This window comes from Suricata suricatta, chromosome 14 (genome assembly GCF_006229205.1).
Source record: "Suricata suricatta isolate VVHF042 chromosome 14, meerkat_22Aug2017_6uvM2_HiC, whole genome shotgun sequence".
NCBI lineage: Eukaryota > Metazoa > Chordata > Mammalia > Carnivora > Herpestidae > Suricata > Suricata suricatta.
Genome location: NC_043713.1, coordinates 35,042,345 through 35,059,832, shown reverse-complemented (window position 1 = coordinate 35,059,832; position 17,488 = coordinate 35,042,345). Strand labels below are relative to the sequence as shown.

General features: G+C 38.6%; 1 protein-coding gene and 1 pseudogene across 3 annotated transcripts in view; one reads left to right on the top strand and one right to left on the bottom strand.

The window, feature by feature from the left end:
• The window catches only part of TPGS2 (tubulin polyglutamylase complex subunit 2), a 68,926-nt gene that overhangs the window by 20,194 nt on the left and 31,244 nt on the right, over nt 1–17,488 (bottom strand). The gene's annotated exons all lie outside the window — the stretch shown is intronic.
• LOC115278290 overlaps nt 16,875–17,488 on the top strand; it is a 2,445-nt pseudogene continuing 1,831 nt past the window's right edge.

The following is a 17,488-nucleotide window of genomic DNA, read 5'->3' as shown; positions in this document are numbered from 1 at the left end:
GTGGGCACCATGGTCACACTCCCCCTCTGCCATTCTCTACGTAACCGGTGTCTCTGTGACAGTGCCTATGTATGGCACCCCAGCTTTTTTGGCTGTCGCCCAAAGGACACAGCACTCAATAGCCTGGCTCTGGTGTCCCACAGGGCTTGTGTTTATAGGTTTAGTGGGATGGTAAGCAAACAGTTTATGACTGGCTACCCACCCAGGGCGCAGTGTAGAGAGAAGAGAGAAAAACAGCCAGTTTAATAGTCTTTCCCTAAAAGATGTATCCAGTTGACACTTAAATAGCACAGGTTTCAAATGTGCATGTCCACTTATATAGATTTTCCCCCCCAATAAATACAGTATTGTAAATGTATTTTCTAATTTCTTAAATAGGACTTTTCTCTGGCTTTACTGTAGGAATACAGTGTATAATACATAAAACATACAAAAATATGTTAATTGTATGTTTTAAGTAAGGCTTCTTGTCAACAGAAGTTTTGGGGAGTCAAGTTATATGTAGATTTTCTACTTTACAGAGGGGGTGGTACTCTTAACCCCCTCATTGTTCACGGGTCAACTGTATTTACAGACTTTAAAAGCTGCTGCCTGAGGGCCCAGCTTCTAATCAGCCTCATCTAGGTGCTAACAGGTCCTGTCTTTGGAGCACTAAAGTCTGGGCAAAACCTCAACCACTGGGAGTCATGAAGGACAGAGGCAGCTGCCTACACAATCACAAAGGTATGGGAGACACAAAGAACAAGGGCATAGAACAACAAAGTTCATCTCCTACATCAGACCTTGCCTTTAAGACTGGAAGAGGTGGATGTTTTACCCGATTCACAGAAACAGTAATAAGTAATTTACCTGAGAGTTCAAAATAACACTCATAAATATGTTCCCTTTGAGCTCAAAAGAGGAATGCATGAAGTAAAAATTTCAACAAAGAGATGTATGATATAAAAAAGTAACATATGAAAGTCACAGAGCTGAAGAGTACAATGACTGAACCAAAAAAGACACTGGTGGGGTTCCACAGAGACTAAGTGAAGTGGAAGAAGTATCCGTGAGCTCAGACATAGTGGAACTCATTTAATCAGAGCAGCAAAAAGAAAGAAAAACAACGCATTTTCAACACACTGAAGATACCTTAAAGGACTTATGAAAAAACACAGAACAGACTAACAGTAGTACAAAATGGTCCCAGAAGGAGGAGAGAGAGACAGAATGGCGGAAGAAAACTTGAAAATACTGGCTGAAAACCTTCCCAACCTGGAGAAGAAAAGAGACATCACAAATCCAGGAAGTGCAGAGTTTCAAATAAGTGGAACCCAGAGCCGCCTCCCAAGACACATAACTGTCTAAGGAAAAGGAGAATCTTAAAGGCAGCAAGGGACGGGGCACCTGGGTGGCTCAGTTGGTTAAGCTTGACTTTGGCTCAGGTCATGATCTTATTATCATGGTTCATGGGTTCGAGCTGAGCTCTATGTTGGGCTCTCTGCTACAAGCACAAAAGCCCACTTCAGATCTTCTGTCCCCCTTTTTCTTTGCCCCTCCTTCGCTGGTTCTCTCTCTCAAAATAAACTTAAAAAAAAAAAGGAGCAAGAGAAAATAACTTTTTAACGTACAAGGAAATCCCACAAAAGACTATGAGATTTTCTCAGCAGAAACTTCTGCAGGCCAGAATGGAATGGCACAATATATTCTAAAGGCCGAAAAAAAACCTTCCTACCGAGAATACTCTGTCCAGCAAAACTATTCTTCAGGATTTAAGTAGTGATAAAGAATTTTCCAGACAAGCAAAAGCTACAGGAGTTCACCACCACTACACTGGCCTTACAAGAAACGTTAAAGAGACATCCTTTAAGTGGAAAAGGAAAGCCACAATGAGAAGCATGAAAAATATGAAACGAAAAGTATCAGCAACCATATACTAAAGGTAGTATATCAACTACTTATAAGCTAGTACAAAGGTTAAAAGGCAATGGTAGTAAAAGCAACTATATCTACAATAATGAGTTAAAGGATAAACAAAATATTGTAAAATAGGACATAAAAATTACACAACATGGGGGGTGTTGTAAAGATGCAGGGCTTGTAGAATGTGTCTGAATTTAAGTTAACCATCAACTTAAAAAAGACTGCTAGATACGGAGGGTATTATACAGGAACCTCATGATAACCACAAACTAAACACCTCTGATATACAATAATAGAGAGAAATACAACATAATACTGAAGAAAATCATCAGATCACAAAAGAACAGGAAAGGAACATAACAGAATTACAAAACAATCGGAAAACAATTGTGGCAGTAAGTAAATACCTCTCAATGATTACACTTTGGAGGAACTTGGGACAGGGTGAGCTCAGCGTCCTCCTCCTCCTCCTCCTCCACCATCTTTCCATGTTTACAACTAGGTACCGTACACATCTAAGTCAATAAACCAGAGAGCAACTCAAAGGCTGGTGGCACAAACAACACAAAAGAAGAGAAGCTGCAGCTGAGAGGTCAGGAAGGTGAGATGGCAAGGGAGGCGCCTCCGGGGAGAGGGAGCTTCGTGCGGGACAGAGCAGAGAGGCCCTTGCACCAGGGAGCTCATATGGAAGATGAATCCTCTTAACATCTCGCTTTGAAAACCAGAGAGGTTGAACTGTGAGTCTGTATGGGCAGGACGTGGAGCCTGGAGCTTTAGAAATCAGCTGACTCAGCACTGGGGGAGCAGAGCCAGGAAGGCAAGTGACCAAGTGACGGCTGGGTTCCCGCCTTTACAGACACAGCAGCCTGCACAGACAAGCAATATAAAGACAGCAACATATGCAACACTAGGGGAAAACAGGAGACCTGTCTCTTCAGAGGGATTTCAGAGTGTGTTGGGGACTTCTCTGAAAATAAGGTAACTGGCAGGTGCCATTTTTCTCCCAGCTTCCCCAGCATAAATACAGGGCCATCTGTGGGACCCTGGGCTGCACAGACACCAGCTACACACTAGCTACCTAACCTGCAGGCAGTGCGCAATGCCCAGGAGTTCTCCTGAGGACCTGCCCCCTCTAGGCCTATTACCCTTGGCCCTGGGCTCAAGGCAAACTTTGTATAACTTGTGCATGCCTCACCAAGCTGCTGCATTCACAGCTGCCACCACGCACCCCATCCACTCCTGCACACCCCACAGCTAGTCACTCACCACACCCAGCTATCCTCAGGTCTGCGCCAGGTTCAAGTCCTCAGCTGACCAAGCATGCAGGTCCCAACTGCCACAGTGCTTGGACATATCCGGCATAAAACTAGTAGCCTGTACAAATTTTGCTAACATAGTAAACATAAGCGCAGCCCACAAGAGGCAGTCAGTGTAGATGACTGTATTAAAAGAAAAAGTGACTCAGATACAATAGGACATAAGCAACACACAGAGGACGCTGTCCTGAAGTGCCAGGACCAAATGAACAGTGTAGAGAACACTGCAGGACACTCCAGGATCTCTTCTTCATAAAGTCACTACTTTCAAAAGCAGAAGACATAGCTGACCTTCCTAATACACAGAAACAGACACAGAAAAGCAGACAAAATAAGAAAGAGAAATGTAACCCAAATGAAAGAATAACATAAGGCCATGGCCAGAGATCTAAAGTGAAACAGAGATCTAAGTGAAACATATGTAAGTACTATGCCTGATAGAGAATTTAAAGCAATGATCATAAGGATTCTCCCTGGACTTGAGAAAAAAGGGGAGGACATAAGTGAGACCCTTAACACAGACGTAAGGAGCAACATAGTAGAGATAAAGGGCTCAATAAACAAAATGAGAAACACACTTGACAAATGAACAACCAGGCTGGAAAAAGCAGAGATAAAATTAATGACTTAGGCCACAGAGTAATGGAAAGTAACCTGAATAAAAGAGAAAAAAAATAATGCAAAACCAGAACAGAGAGTTCTGTGACTCAATCACAAGTAATGCCATTAGTATTACAGGAGTCCTTGAAGAAGACAGAGAAAAAGGGGAAGAGAATTATTTCAAGAAAAAACAGCTAAAAACTTCCCTAATCTGGAGAAGGAAACAAATATCCAGATCCAGGAGGCAGAGAAAACTAACACGGAGACCAACAAAAACAGTTACCCACCAAGACATAATTAAATTAGCAAAATAGAGGGGCACCTGGGTGGCTCAGTCGGTTAAGCAACTGACTTCAGTTCAGGTTATGATCTCATAGTTTGTGAGTTCGAGCCCCATGTCACACTCTGCTGACAGCTCAGAGTCTGGAGCCTGCTTCAGATTCTGTGTCTCCCTCTCTCTCAAAAATAAATAAACATTAAGTTAGCAACATATAGTGATATAAAAAAAAGCAAGACAAAGACAGTTATCATATAAGGGAAAACATTTAAGGCTAGGAGGTAATTTTTCAGAAGAAACTTTCCAAGAAAGAAAGGACTGGCATTGGAAGAGCTGAGTAGGAAAAATCTGCAGCCAAGAATGGTTTATCTAGTGAGGCTAGTATTCAGAATGGAAGCATAAATAGTTTCCCCAACAAAAATTAAAGGAGTTCATCACTAAATCAGCCCTGCAAGAAATATTAAAGGGGACTCTGAATGGAAAGGAGAGACCAAAGTGACAGTATAAAGGTAGAAAACACAGCAACAAAAATGAACACTGCTATAAAAATATCATTCAAAAAATTCACAAGATAAAAGGATGTAAAATATGACGACATACACCTAAAACATGGGGAGAAGAGTGAAAAATGGGCTCAAACTTAAACAACCATCAACCTAATACACTGCTATATGCAGAAGAGGTTATATACAAACCTAACGGTAACTATATATCAAAGCACAAAGACAAAGAATGCAAAGCACAAAGAGAAAAAAATCCAAATACATCAGTAAAGAAAATGAACAAAACATGAAAGAAAGACAAGGATCAGAGAATATCTTCAGAAACAACCACAAAACAAGTAATAAAATTATAATAATTACATATCTATCAATTATTATTCTGGATATATATGGACTAAATGCTCCAATAAAAAAAAAACACAGGGTGACAGAATGGTGAAAAACCAAGACACATCTACATGTTCACTGCAAGAGACTCATTTTAGCCCTAAAGACCCCTGCAGATTGCAAGTGAAGGAATGGAGAAATATCTATCAGGCAAATGGATGTGTAAGAAAGCCAGCACAGCAAATACTTACATTGGACAAAACAGACTTTAAAACAAAGACTGTAACAAGAGACAAACAAGAACACTATGTAATAATATAATATAGTAAGATACTGAGGAATAAACCTAACCAAGAAGGCCTGTACTCTGAAAACTAAAATACTGATGAAAGAAACTGCAGACAACACAAAGAAATGGAAAGACATTCCATGCTCACAGATTGGAGGAATATTGTTAATATCTGTATCACCCAAAACAATCTACACATTTAATGCAATCCCTATCAAAATACCAACAGCATTTTTCACAGAAATAGAACAATCCTAAAATTTGAACAGAGCTAGGCCCCGAGTAGTCAAAGCAATCCTGAAAAAGAAACCCAAAGCTGGAGGCATCATAATTATGGACTCAAGTGTTATTACAAAGCAGTAGGGTTTGAAACAGCACGGTACTGGCATGGAAACAGACACATAGATCCCCGGGATGGAAAACCCAGAAATAGGTCCACAACTATGTGGTCAGTAAGTCTTCAACAAAGCAGGAAAAAATATCCAGTGAGAAAAAGTCTCTTCAACAAATGGTGATAGGAAAATTGGACAGCAACATGTGAAAGAAAAAAACTGACCCTTTTCTTATACCATACACAAAAACAAATTCAAAATGGATTAAAGACCTAAAAGTGAGATCCAAAACCATAAAACCATAAAAAAAAATCCTAGAAAAGAACACAGGCAGTGATCTCTCTGACATAGGCCATAGCAACATTTTTAGAGATATGTCTCCTGAGGCAAGGGAAATGAAAGCAAAAACAAACTTGGGACTGCATCAAAGTAAAAAGTATCTGCACAGCAAAGGAAACAATCAACAAAGAACAAAACTAAAAGGCTACCCGCAGAATGGGAAAAAAAAATTTGCAAACGGTATATCCAACAATGAGCTAGTATCCCTAATATAAAAAGAACTTACAAAATTTAACATCCAAAAAACACTAAAGGAGATTGGCACCTGAGTGGCTTAGTCATTTCAGCTCAGGTCTTGATCTCAGGGTCATGAGTTCAAGCCCTGTGTTGGGCTATGTGCTGGGCGTGAAGCCTACTTTCAAAAACAAAACCAAACCCCCAAACTACAAAAAGACATCACCTTATAGGTGTCAGAATAGCTAAAATCGACACCACAAGAAACAAGAAGCGCTGGTGAGGATGTGGAGAAAAAGGAACCCTTGTGCACTTGGGAATGCAAACTGGTGAAGCCCCTATGGACTGTGGAAAACAGTATGGAGGTTCCTCAAAAAGTTAAAATAAAACTGGCATACACTCGAGCAATAGCACTGCTGCACATGACCCAAAGAATACAAAAACCCTAATTCAAAGGGATACATGCATCCCTATGTTTAAAGCAGCATTATTTTTAATAGCTAAGACACGGCAGCAGCTCCAAGCGTCCATTGGTTGATGAATGGATAAAGAAGATGTAGTGTACTGGGAATATTATTCAGCCATAAAAAAGCACAAAATCTTTCAATCTGCAATGACATGGAGTTAGAGAGTACAGAGTATCATGCTAAGTCAAATAAGTGGGCCAAAGAAAGACAAAAACCAAATGACTTCACCCATATGTGAAATTTAACAAATGAAACAAATAAGCGGAAAAAAGAGACAAATCAAGAAAGACTCTTATTTATAGAACTTATGGTTACCAGACGGGAGGGAGATGGGAGGATGGGTTAAACAGGTGATAGGGATAAGGGGTGCCCCTGTGATGAGCAGTGGGTGACATATGGAATTGCTCCATCATTATATTATACACTACTGTAACACTGTATGTTAACTGGAATTAAAATAAAACCTTTAAAAAAAATCATTACTTTAAATGTAAATGAACTAAATGTTTCAAATAAAAGACACAGTAGCTGAATGGATTAAAAAAAGAAAAAAGAAAAGATGACTCGTGTGCTGCCTACAGGAGACTAATTTCAGACCTAAGGACACTCACAGGCTGAAGGTGAAGGGATTGGAAAAGATATTCCGTATAAATGAAAGTGATGATAAAAGCTGAGATAGCAATACTTGTAGGAGAGAAAACAGACTTTGAAACAGAGACTGGAAAAAGAGACAAAGAAGGATTACATAATGATAAGGGGGCCAACACAATGCAAAGATCTAACACTTGTAAATACCTATGTGCCCCAAATAGGAGCACCTAAACATGTAAAGCAAATATCAACACAGCTAAAAGGAGAGATGGACAATGATACAATAATATTAGAGGATTTTAATACCCCACATACACCAGGCGATAACATCAGCCAAGCAGAAAACCAATAAAACAGTGGCCTTCAATGACACATTAGACCAGATTGATTGAATAGGTATATACAGGACATTCTACCTAAAAACAGAACACACATTCTTTTCAATGCATATGGAACATTGTTGAGAACAGATCACATATTAGGCCATGAAATAAATCTCAGTAGACTTAGGAAGACTGAAATCCTACCAAGCATCTTTTCAAACAACTGTGGTATGAAACTAGTAATAATGAGAAAAAACACTGGAACCCCATCTCCGCCAAACATGTGGAAGGCTAAACAACATGCTACTGAACAACCAATGGATCAATAAAGAACTCAAAGAGGAAATAAAAAAATATTGTGACTAATAAAAATGAATACACAACATTCCAAAATATATGATGTAGCAAAAGTTGCTCTTAGAAGGCAGTTTATAGTGATGTAGATCTAACTCAGAAAACAAGAAAAAATCTCTAATAAACAGTCTAACTTTACTCCTAAATGAACTAGAATAAGCAGAACAAATGAAGGCCAAAGTGAGTAGATGGAAGGAAATAATAAAGACCAAAGCTGAAATTAATGAAATAGGCTAAAAAGGAAAAATAAAAAAGATAAATGAAACTAAGACCTAATTCTTTGAAAAGATAAACAAAATTGATAGACATGTAGTGAGACTCATCAAGAAAAAAGAGAGAGAGCCCAAATAAAAACAACTATGAAAGAAATTACAACTGACACCACAGAAATACAAAGGATAATAAAATACTGCAACAAAAAAATGATATGCCAGCAAATTGGATAATCTAGAAGAAATGGATATATTCCTAGAAACAATCTTCCTAGAGTGAATCAGGAAGACATAGACAATCTGAACAATTACTAGCAATAAAATTAAATCAGTAACAAAAGTCCTCACCACAGACAAAAATCCCAGACCAGATGGCTTCACAGGTGAATGTGAACACTTAAAGAAGAGTTAATACTTAATACCTATCCTTCTCAAACTATTCCAAAAAATTGAAAAAGAAAGAATACTTCCTAATTCATTCTACAAGACCCTGACACCCAAATCACATAAAAATCCCTGATGAACATATATGCAAAAATCCTTGACAAAATATAAGCAAACTGAATTCAACGATATATTTAAAGGATCATATGCCATGATCATGTAGTACCCCAGGGATCAAAGGACAGTTTGGTATCCACAAATCAACCAATGTGCTACATATATACCACAGTAACAAAATGAAGGCTAAACTCATATAATCATCTCAGTAGATGTAGAAACAGCACTTGACATAATTCAATATTCATGTCTGACACAAATTCTCAATGAAATGGCCGTATATAACAAACACACAGCAGACAGCATACTAAGCAGTAAGAAGCTGAAAGCTTTTCTTCTAAACTCAAGAATGAGACAAGAATCCCCATTCTTGCCTCTTTTATCCAACGTAATTCTTGAAATCTGACAATAAAAGAAATAAAAAGCATCTAAATTCGTAAGAACTAAGTAAAACGGAACTATATGCAAATGACATGATACTCCATACAAAACCCTAAAGACTGCACCTAAAAAACTGTTAGAAATAATAAATTCAGTAAAGTTGCAAGATACAAAATTAACAAAAAGAAATGTGTTGTGTTTCTATACACTATAAAGAGAAATCGAGAAAACAATCCCATTTACAATTTGGTCAAAAAGAATACCTAAAAATAAGTTTAACAAAAGAGGTGAAAGATCTATACTCGGAAAACTATGTAACATTGATTTAAAAAAAATTAAAGATGACACAAATTAATGGAAGGAGATACCATGCTAATGGATTAGAAGAATTCATATTCCATACTACCCAAAGAAATCTACAGATTCAGTGCAATCTTTATAAAAACACAAACGACATTTTTCACAGAACTAAAGCAAAACGATCCTAAAATCTGTATGGAACCACAAAAGACCCTGAATAGCCACAGCAATCTTGAGAAATAACAAAGCTGGAGGTATCACTCCTTGATTTCAAACTATAGTACAATGCTATAGTAATCAAAACAGTATGGTACAGTCACAACAACATACATATAGACTAACAGAACAGAGAGCCCAGAAACAGACCCATTCCTGTATGGTCAATTAATCTACAGCAAAGGAGGCAAGAATATAGAACGGGGGAAAAGAGAGTCTCTGCAATAAATGGTGTTGGGAAAACTGAACAGCTACATGCAAAAGAATGAAATTGAGCCATTTTCTTATACCATACAAAAAATTTACCTCAAAATGGATTAAAGACCTAAATGTAAGACCTGAAGCCATAAAACTCCTAAAAGAAAACACATGTAGTAAACTCTTGGACATTGTTCTCATCCATAATTTTTTGGATCTGTCTCCTCAGGCAAGAGCAGAAAAAGCAAAAATAAATAAAAAGGACTCCATTAAACTGAAAAGCATTTGCACAATAAGGGAAAACATCAACAAATAAAGGCAACATACTGGCTGGGAGATAATATTTGCACATGATACATCCAGTAAGGGGTTAATATCCAAAATCTATTTAAAAAAACTCATGCAATTGAACAGCAACCCCCCTCAAATAATCCAATTAAAAATGGGCAGAATGAAGAAATAGACTTTTCTCCAAAGTAGACATACAGATGGCCAACAGACACATGAAAAGATGCTCATTATCACTCATCATCAGGGAACTGCAAATCGAAAACCACAATGAGATCACCTCACACCAGTCAAAACGGCCAGTATAAAAAAGACAAAACATGTCACATGTGCACAAGTGAGCCCTTGTGCACTGTTGGTGAGAATGCAAACTGGTGTAGTCGGGAAAACAGTATGAAGGTTTCTCAAAAAATTAAAAACAGAACTACAACATGACCCAGCAATTCCTCTTCTGGGTATTTGGCTGAAGAAAATGGAAACCCTAATTTAAAAATCCTACGTTTACAGCAGCACTGTTTACGACAGCCAACATATAGAAGCACCCTAAGTGTTAGTAGATGAACGGATAAAGAGGATGTGGTGTGTATATATGTACACACACACACACACACGATGGAAGATTTTTTTAAATGTTTATTTTTGAGAGAGAGAGAGAGAGAGAGAGAGAGAGAGAGAGAGAGTGTGTGTGTGTGTGTGTGTGTGTGTGTGTGTGTGTGTGTGTGTGTGTAAGCAGAATAGGGGCAGGGAGAGAGGGAGACAGAAGACCTGAAGGGGGCTCTGCGCTGACAGACGATGCGGGGCTCGAATTCACAAGCCATGAGATCATGACCTGAGCTGAGGTTAGATGCCTAACTGACTGAGCCACCCAGGTGCCCCTATACAATGGAATATTACTCAGCCACAACAAAGAATGAAATCTTACTATTTTCAAGAAAATAGACCTAGAGGGTAATTATACTTAGTGAAATAAATCAGAGAAAGACAAATACCATATGGTTTCACTTACATATGGAATCTAAGAAATAAAACGAACAAACAAAACAGAAACAGGCTCATAAATACAGAGGACAACTGGTAGTTGCTGGAGGGGAGTGAGGGACATACAAAATAGGTGAAAGGGATTAAGAGTTACAACTTCTAGGTGTAACATAAATACATCACAGGGATGTAAAACAGAATATAGTCAGCAACACTGTAGTAACTTTGTATGGTGACAGATGGTAAAAAGGACTTATTGTGGTGATCATCTCATAAATGCATATAAATTTCAAATCACTATGTTGTACACCTGAAATTAACATAATGCTGTATGTCAACTATTAAAGAAAAAAAAATAGTGGCTGAGTGGGTTAAGAAACAAGACCCAACTACATGCTGCCTATATGAGAGTAACTTCAGCTTTAAGGACACCTACACGCTGAAACTGAAGGGATGGAAAAAGACATTTCATGCAAGTGGGAACCAAGAAAAGCAGGAGTAGCTTTACTATGTCAGACAATAATACCCTTTAAGACAAAGATTGTAATAGGAGACAAAGAAGATCATTATTCAATGATAATGTGACAAGAGGATATCACATTTACAAGTATTTACACACCAAATATAGGAGCACTTAAATATATGAATCAAATTATTAACAGACCTAAAGGGAGAAATAGACAGCAATACAATATAATACGGGGCTTCAATACCCAACTTTCATTGATAAACATTATGCAGACAGGAAATCAATAAACAGTGGATTTAAATGAACATTAGACCAGATGAACAACAGACACAGAAAATTCCATCCAAAAGCAGAATACACATTTTTCTCAAGCACACATGGAACATTCTTCAGGACAGATCATGTTAGCCCCAAAACAAGTCTTAATAAAATTTAAGAAGATTGAAATCATATCAAGTATCTTTCTAATCACAATGGTATGAAACAAGAAATCAATTAGAAGAAGAAAACTGGAAAATTCACAAATATGTAGAGATTAAACAACTTAGTCAGAATCACCAATGGCTCGAAAAGGAAATCAAAGGAGAAATAAAGATCTTAAGACAAATGAAACTGGAAATACAAGATGCACAAATTTAGAGGTTTAGCACAAGAACATTTTAGTTGTTAAGTTTTATTTATTTATTTTTGAAAGAGTGAAAGAGCATGTACAATGGGGAAGGGGCAGAGAGAGAGAGAGAGAGAGAGAGAGAGAGAGAGAGAGAGAGAGAGAGAGAAGAGAGAGAATCCCACTATCAGCGCAGAACCTGATGTAGGGCTCAAACCCATGAACCGTGAGATCATGGCCTGAGCTAATGTCCAACACTTAACTGACTGAGCCATGCAGGCGCACCTATTTCGCACAAGTAGTTCTATGAGGGAAGTTCATAGTGATAAATGCCTACATTAAGAAATGAGAAAGTCCTCAAATAGGCATCTCAAGGGACTGGAAAAAGAAGAACTAAACCAATATTAAAAGAAGGAGATAACACAGAACAGAGCAGAAATAAATAAAATAAAGACCAAAAGATCAGTGAAACTAAGAGCTGTTTTCTGTTTTTTTTTTTTGTAAACAAAATAGACAAGACTTTAGCTAGACTCCCCCAAGCCAAAGAGAGGCCTCAAATCAGAACTGAAAAAGAGGACTTTATAAGAGGTACCACCGAAATTAGAAAAACTAATGCAAACAACTATATACTAACAAATTGAAAAACCTAGAAGAAATGAACAAATTGCTAGAAACATACAACCTACTAAGACTGACTCATGAAGAAATAGAAAATCTGAATAAGCAAATTACTAGTATGGAGATTGAATCAGCAATCAAAAACCTCCAAACAAAAGTCTGGGACCAGATGGCTTCATAATTGAATTCTGCCAAACATTTAACTATTTATTTATACAAATCCTTCTCAAACTCTTCAAAAACATATGAGAAAGAAACACTTCCAAACTCATATTATGAGGCTGGAACTACCTTGATACCAAAACTAGACACAGGCACTATAAGAAAATGAAATTATAGGGGCCCCTGGGTGGCTCAGTTGATTCAGCATCCAGCTCTTGATTTTGGCTCAGGTCATGATCTCATGGTTTGTGAGTTCAAGTCCCATGTAGGGCTCCACACTGACAGCACAGAGCCTACTGGGGATTCTCAATCTCCCTCTCTCTGCCCCTCCCCCACTTGCTCATGCTCTCTCAAAATAAATAGATATATCTAAGGAAAAAAAGAGAAAAAATTATAGGCCAATAACCATGATGAACATAGGTGCAAAAATCCTCAACAAAATGTTAGTAAACTGAATTCAACAATACATGAAAATGATCACACACCATGAAGTGAGATTATTCCAGTGACACAAGGATGGTTTAACATTCAAAACTCAATGTGATACACCACATTAACAAAATGAAGGATAAAAATCATATGACCACCTCAAAGGATGCAGATAAGGTATTTGACAAAATACATATTCAGGACAAAAACTTGCAACAAACTCGATTTAGAGGGAACATACCTTAACAAAATAAGGCCTATATAAGACAAACCCACAGCAAATATCATACTCAAAGAGAATCTAAAAGCTTTTCCTTTTATAGTGATGGAAGTCACAGGCAGAAAAGTCAGGCAAGAAAAAGCAATAAAAGACATCCAAATCAGCAGGCTCTATGCTATCAGCCCAGAGCTCAATGGGGGCTCAATCTCATGAACTGTGACATCATGATCTGAGCCGAAATCAAGAGTCGGATGCTAAACTAATTGAGCAACCCGGACACCCCAAAATTCAGCCACTATCTTTTACACTATACACAATAATCAACTCAACATGGATTGAAGGGTTGAATGTAAGACTTGAAACCATAAAACTCCTAGAACAAACCATACAGGGTGAACTCCTTGACAATTGTGTTGGCAATGTTCTTTCTTATTTGGCATCAGAATCGAAGGCAATAAAAGCAAACATAAATAAATAAATGGGATATATCACTTGTTATGTACAGCAAATAAAACCAACATAATGAAGAGGTAACCTAGTAAACGAGAGAAAATATTTGCAAATCATTTACCTGATAAGGGGTCAAAAATCTAAAATCTATAAAGAGCTCATAAAACAACAGAAAAAACAACTCCATTTACAAATGGGTTTAGGAATTACATAGACATTTTCCAAAAAACCCACAAATGGGCAAAAAGTATACGAAAAAGTGCTCAATATCATTAATCATCAGGGAAATGCAAATCAAAACCACCTCATACCTGTTAGAATGGCCATTAACAAAAAAGACAAGAGGCGCCTGGGTGGCTCAGTTGGTTAAGCCTCCGACTTCAGCTCAGGTCAGGATCTCATGGCTCATGAGTTTAAGCTTCACATCTGGCTCGATGCTGGCAGCACAGAGCCCACTTAGGATCCTCTGCTTCTCCCCTCTCTGCCCTTCCCTTGGTCTCGCTCACTCTCTCTCAAAAATAAATAAACATTAAAAAAAAAAAAAAGACAAGTGTTGGTGAGGGTGTGAAGAAAATGGGATGCTTGTGCACTGCTGCAGTCACTAGGGAAAGTGTGGAGGCTCCTCAAAAAATTACAAATAGGAACGAGCATATGATACAGCAACTCCACTTCTGGGTATTTAAATAAAGAAAACAGAAACACTAATTCAAGAAGATCTATGTATCCCTGTTTTACCATAGCATAATTTACGCTAGCCAAGATATGAAAAAAACCCAGTGTCTCCCAATGGATGAATTAAGTGTGGTAAACACACATGACGCACGTGTGCATATGCATGTGTGCGTGTGCGCACACACACACACACTTAATGGAATACTATTTGGCCATAAAAAGAATGAAAATTTGTCATTTGTGACAACATGGACGGACCTCAAGGGTATTATGCTAAGTGAAATAAACCAGACAAATACTGTATTATTTCACTTTTATGTGGAATCTAAACAAACAACCAAGCTCAGAGCTACAAAGTACAGACTGGCGATTGTCAGAGGCAGGAGTTAGGAGTGGGCAAGAGTGGGTCCAGAAGTACAAATTCTCAGTTACAAATAAGTCTTGAGGATATAATATACAGCAAGGTGACTATAGTTAATAGTGTACTGTGCATTTGAACGTGGCTAGTAAATCTTAAAAGTTCTCATAAGAAAACAAAACTTAAAATTATGTATGGTGATGGATGTTAAGTAAAGTTACTGTAGTAATCATTCAAAATATACACATATATCAAACCATTATGTTATATGCCTAAAACCAATGCGATGTCGTATGTCAATTATATCTCAATAATACTTAAAACAAAAACCATTCTCTTAGGCAGAGTCTGCAGGGCAGAGTTACCAGTTTGCTCTCCTTTTTGCACCACCAGATAAGGCGGAGTAGGTATCCGCTCTGCGGTGACAATGCCTGGGGGTGGGGCTGGGGGGGCCAGAAGCAGCAGCAAAGGAGGAGGCTCAGGGACACAAAGTGAGAGGAGGTTCTAGGCACAGTTTTGATGATGCTGCAGGTAAATAATCCCTTGCATAAATTCCAGACCCATTCTCATAAATTATTTCCTGAAACAAATTACTGGATAAATGAGAGCATCTTCAAAGCGAAGAGTATATACTTATAGAGCATTTAATGTAATGAACCTAATGGTTCTGAAAGTTCTTAGAAAGTGAAAATGTAAGACATGAACAAGTACTTCATATGGAGAGCAAATCATCTAATCCATGGTGGAAAGAATAAAGGAATAGCTTAGTGTCTTTTCAGGAGGAACTGGGAACATGCCCGAAATTCTAAGTGTCCCATCTGTGCACATGCCCGATCAGTCCTCTCTAGCCAATCAAGCCCCTGGAGTGTACAGAAAGATGGGTTCAAATCCTTTCCTGGCCCCCTCAGGCTGACTTCTTGTCATGGTTACATAGACAGAGGGGCAATATATTAGTAACTCAGTCCAAAACTTTTGGCTTTTTAGACCCCTTTGAGACGTGATACTGAACACTGCTGTGGGTCATGTTGCCGGTCAGTTTAGGCAGGCGATGCATGGGCAAGTCAGAGTCTAGCAGGACAACCCGCGTCTACTTCCCAATTCTGCCACTAGCTAAGTGACTTTGAGTGTCACTTAAACTCTGTGAATCTGGGTTTGAGAATGATCTCCAAGACAGTCTAAAAAACATCAGAGGCAAGAGGCGGTGTAAGCTTGGCAGGAAGAGAGAAGACTAGGTAATTAAAATTTTAGAACATAACATCTTCAAGAATCATAGGTGAGAAGCAAATTCCAACCTTGCAGGTAATTTTAAGCAGTGTTTTTAAATTATTAAATGCACACAGCTGTCATTTTAATGAAATGGGCTTTTCATTTTCCTGATCTAAGAACTAAAATATGCATTGTGCTCAGTTTTTGTTTGATATCTTCACCATCTAGTTCCCAATCACAGATGTGTGACCTAAGGGATTCTCTGACTCCTTGGCTAACTTACTTCTTTTCAGACTTAGTAAGCTGTCTGGAGCGAGGGCTCCCTCCTAGTGCCTCCTGAATGGCATGTCCTATGTGCTCTCAGGAAAAGGATGCACACAGAATGCCTCTCTTCCATCCCCATAACCCTAGCACAGGAAGCCAACAGTTGCCAGTGTTCTGACAAAATCCTTGTTCCTTCTGTCACTCCCAAAGTCCAGCATCTACTCTGAGATTTTGGTCACTAGTGCCATCTAGTGGCAGAGACATGGAAACTACTGTCTATCAGACCTAATAGGGATCCCAAGAAATCCCAGCCCATAGTTAAGTTAGGCAGAAGATTTCCAGTAGTAATAATTATAACCTTTATTATGGTATTTATGTTGCTCATGGAAGAAATTTTGGTAGTATTTTATACTATCATTTAAAAAATTATTCAGTATTCATCAACATAAAATCAGTGATAACAAATATTTAATACATTCAGATATTAACAGAAACCTACAAGATGTCAAGCAGAGTTCATGGAACTCTTAAGCCTGCACTGACATTCATCCATGAATCACTGTGGGCCCTGGCTCTGCGGCGTCCTTGCCGCAGACGTCACCACCGGGAAGCCCACACTGTGGCTGGTCCTGCAGCGTGTCAGTCCCTTCCTTCTGAGTGGGGCTGTCAGAGTGTCACTTTTACATGAATCCTCTACACTGGTCAGCAACTCAGAGCTACTGATGTTTTAATTTCTCTCCTGCCCAGTCTGGAAAGAGACCGCTCTTCTGTAGGTAATAATCTGGCAACTTCAGAGGGCTTCTCTACACCAGGTTCAGGTGACTTTATTTTGTGGGGTGTGGGGAGGAGGGAGAAGATTGGCAGAAAGTGAATGTAAGAGGGGAGGTACGAGGATTGGAAGGATTTGGGGAGAAAGTTAAGAAAGGAGAATCACACTGCTGATCAGCATCTGAAATTATAAGGTGGAGTCCGTATGGTACTGCAGCCTCTGTGTAGCCCAAAGCGGATTCTGTCACAAGGTTCCCAGTTTTCCTTTTCCTTTTCTTCTCCAGAGGAGGCTATCTACAGTAGCTTCTTTCAGCTACACTAGAAAGAGGCTCCCACAAGGGGCACCACTGCTCATCAGTTGAAGGACTTGAGCCACTCTGCTATTTGGGGAGCTATC